At 39.7% G+C, this 4156-nt stretch overlaps 1 long non-coding RNA gene across 1 annotated transcript; it reads right to left on the bottom strand.

The window, feature by feature from the left end:
- Positions 1-1062: 1062 nt before the first annotated feature.
- Positions 1063-3572, bottom strand: LOC144984521 (uncharacterized). The gene is made up of 4 exons (XR_013648271.1): positions 2835-3572; positions 2284-2464; positions 2075-2205; positions 1063-1900 (listed from the first exon to the last, which is right to left on the bottom strand). It is a non-coding gene; the product is annotated as an uncharacterized LOC144984521 (long non-coding RNA).
- Between the last annotated feature and the right edge of the window lie 584 nt (positions 3573-4156).

Raw genomic sequence — 4156 nt, 5'->3', positions numbered from 1 at the left:
TGTTTTATCCAAACAGGGCCTGATAAAACACTGAGTAGTTAGGAATATGAAAGATCATAAAATACTTTTTTCTTTGTGTTTATTTGATTATATTAAAGAGATTTTGATCAGAATGACGGTACCGCGATTTAGCCGTAGCGCCGGCCATTTTTGGAAAAGTCCCGCCCCTTTAACTGTCTCCACCAATCATTCTTGGAGGCTTAAACATACGTCATCAGTCTGACCAATGAGAAGTGGTTAAAGTCTTCACTTCCTTGTTCTGATTCTGCTCATAAAGTCTCTCAGTTCCAACGAAAATACCAGCTAAAGCTCGTCTTTAGCGGTGTAGCTTTCCACAGAATCCGGTGTCAGACCGTGGAACAAGTGAACAAAACAATGAAGCTCAGAGAAAAGAGTCTAGCTGTGTCCGAATTACCGCCCTAACCCCTAACTACTAAAACCCTATATAGTGCGGCACTATATAGTTCTCTATATAGTTCTCTGAATTTTCAAAGCAATTCGGACACCCGTGCTCACTAGTTTTCTCTTTCGGGTGTTTTCAAATGGCGCTTGGCACGAAAACAAAGTGGCGCATTACCGCCACCACCTGGTCTGGAGGGGAACTACTTCTATTTAACGCCGAGAATGACAACCATTTATCAAAGTAAAAATATAATAAATATGAACATTTTATGAAGACCATTTATGAATCTGCTGTGTTCTGATCATAGAAAACGTGGCTGATTTATAAATAAGATTACTAACACATTGGTGTAGATTTTATGTATTTGTTGATAAATAAACCCTCAAGTCATTAGTCCATGGCAATATTTATTTTTGTGCCGCTGAATGATTTACGGGCTCTTGCGAGGAAGCATTTTTTTTTCTGTAGTTTTATCTTCCACCTTACTGAAAATAGCTTTATATATGAATCTGTCCGTGTTCCTGGCAATAATTCAACTGTTTTTCATGGGATCAAACCAAAAACGAGCAGATATGCAGCATCACAGGGCGGCAAGGAGAAGCAGACGTCTCAGAAGATTTCCTCTGGATGCCCCTGACCAGACATGAACAACCTGTGAGTTAAACTTAAAGTTTTTTTATTAGTTCAATTTAAGCATTCGTTACTAATTGTGCTCAAGGTTACACAGTCTGCTGGGTAAGACTTTTTAACATTATTTTTCAACACTGGACTATGAACTGTATAGTCTAACTACATGAAACACTTGTGAGATCAAAGTTTAGTATTTTTTTATACAGAGTCAAACCATTTCTCTTGTTTCAAACAAAAATACTTTAATTTTTAAAAATTTATCTAAAAATCCAAAAACCCAGCCAAAAAAAAACCCACGAGATTTTCCAGCATTTATAAATACGTCATAAACTAAAATTTAAGACATCAGAATAAAATGAAACATTCAAAAAAATCAGATTTAATTTTCTCAATGAAATAATTATTTTTCTATTTTACAGGGTTTTCCACATCTCTACTGCTTTGCCAACATAAAGGTGTCTGTCGTGGCCCTTCACGCTGACGGTCAGTCCCACACAAGACCAGACCGGCAGACCCGCAGATCGGTTGACCCGCAGGACCATTGAGCATCTGGTGGAGCAGCTTCGGGTTCCTCACACTCTGGGGGGGGGGGCACAGGAGACTGAGGTCCTGGTGGTTTTTTTCTGGCTGGCGTGTGGCACATCTTACGGTGTGGTAACCAGGGCCCTTTACATGCCACGGTCCACTGTGAGCGACGTTGTCCACAGGACGGCAGACCGGATCCTCCAGCTGATGAGCAGGGTCACCCAGCATCCAGTGGGAATGAACTGCCATTAGTCACCTCTGGTTTTTTAGCAGCTCGCTTGGTCTTCCACCTTCCAAAAGGTCGTAGGGAGCATTGATGGCTGCCACATAAGAATAAAGGCCCTAAAAGAAAATGCAGCTTGTTATTTTAACAGGAAGCTTTTTTATTCCATTCAACTGCAGGCTGTATGTGACTAATGCCAAATTTAGATATATTTTTGTTGGGAATCAAGGATCAGTCCACAGTTCACAGGTTCTACGTAAAAGCCCAATTTATGTAAATCAAACATTACCCACCTGAAGGATCCTTTCGGGTGATGGTGGGTATCCCTGCATTGCTCATCCCATCACGCTGCTGACACCCTACAGGGAACCCATGAGGAATGCGGTTCAGGCCCGTTACAACCAGCACCACGCCAAGGCATGCTCTGTGGTGGAGAGAGCATTTGGCATTATGAAGATGAGAGGAGAGCAATATTTCTGGGGGCACTGGAAGTAAAACCAACCTTTGCAATGAAAATCATTGCCTGCAGTTCAGTTCTGCACAATCTGTGCATCAGCGAAGGGGACTGCTTGGAGCCACAGATGTTGAGCCACACCAGGAAACAGTAGGACGGGTAAAGTGGCGTCCGTCTGCGAGGACAAATCTCTGCTTTCCTTTCAGCTCCAACTGTGACACACATGACTCTAGAAGACCAGGATTATTGTTAACATATATAAAATAAATGTTAACATATAAAACAAAAATGTAAATATGTACATTTGATATTTATATGAAAATTCTTTTGAGATTGTTAAAAATGGCTCAGATTTAAATAATACATGTAAATAATTCATTTTTGTTACTGCATTAATTAAACAAATTGCAAAAACAACGACGACGTTACATTTTGTGAACAATATTTTAAACTCTGGTAAGCTTAACAGAGTCTCCTGTCACTCTTTGTCCCTTCGTGCTCTTTCCTCCTCTCCTCTTTCAACAACAACCTTTACCCCAACATGACAACGATTACAATTTAATGATAAATAAATACAAATCTGATTAAGTGTGTCTTACTCCCATCCGGCACGAGCTTGCCTGATAACAAACAGGCTATCTTTCTCCATCCACAGATGGATCAGATTTTCCTTATCCTCGTCAGTCCCTACATATATAAACACATCTTAAAAATGTGTTAATAACTTATTACTACGGTTAGAACTCACTCATTTTTTATGTAATATCAACAGCGTTTGTTTTTAGCATTCGGCGCTAATTCGCGCTAGCGTTAGCTTTAGCATTACCGAAATTGATGAGCTTCCAAACAATGTAGATAGTCGATTGAGGAATATAACATATTAAACACATCATCTTACGTATTTACAAATATATTTTACAACAGATACTTGATACTTTTAAATATACTTACATTTTTAAATCCTCTTTCTCGCGCAACCGTCCGCCATCTTCGAATAATTCAGGCGCAGTATATTGTGGGTCACACGCAATGCATTCTGGTATGAACGCAGTGCATTCTGGGCAATATTCGCCGATCGAGTGAGCATCGATCCACACTGGTTTTTCGTAGAGAATTCTGGGAAATTTCTAGTGCACATGATTTTTGAACTGTAGATTCGGACAGCACTACAAAATGGCGACCGCACTATATAGTGCACTATATAGGGGTTAGGGCGGTAATTCGGACACAGCCTCTGTCTGCGGTCGGTGGATTTTTCCACATCTCCCATGATGCATTGGGTTAAAGTGACAGCGTACAAAGAGTTTCTCCTCTTAACATCTTAAACAACAACGAACACACATCATACAGTTTTTGAATCTTAACTTTTATTACATCTTTTAGAAAAAACAGCTGCAACTTCCTGCTTTTTCTGCCACAATTATCACAAAAATGCACGTGAGATTGTGGAGGGGCTGTAGATCAATCCGGACTATCATTTTCTACTTTTTTATTTTTATTTTTGGATGCTGGTGTGCCGCGGGATTTTTGTCAAGGTTAAAGTGTGCCGTGGCTCAAAAAAGGTTGAGAAAACACTGGCCCACTTGGGGCCAATGGGGCTCAAATAAAAGTAATTTCAATTAAAAAAAGTTGGTCTATTCAAATTAATACAGACTGAATATTGTACATCTGACACTGAAGCAATCCAGAAACTTTTCTTTATGGTGAGTCTCTTAGTGGTGCTGAATGTCATATTCTTTAAGCACTGCGATGTTGATGACATACAAAGCATTTGGGTTTTGCATTCAGCTTCGTGAAAGAAAGAAAAAACTACTAACTGTCCATTTTTCCTGGAAGGCTCTTCACTCCACTTCACATTTGACAAAATTTTGGTCATTAAGTTGTCGCTAATGATCATCCTTATAGCAAGATAACAGCGGTA

Source organism: Oryzias latipes, chromosome 16 (assembly GCF_053564925.1).
Source record: "Oryzias latipes strain Hd-rR chromosome 16, Olatipes_Hd-rR_3.1".
Taxonomy (NCBI): Eukaryota; Metazoa; Chordata; class Actinopteri; order Beloniformes; family Adrianichthyidae; genus Oryzias; species Oryzias latipes.
This window is presented reverse-complemented; position numbering and strand designations above follow the sequence as displayed.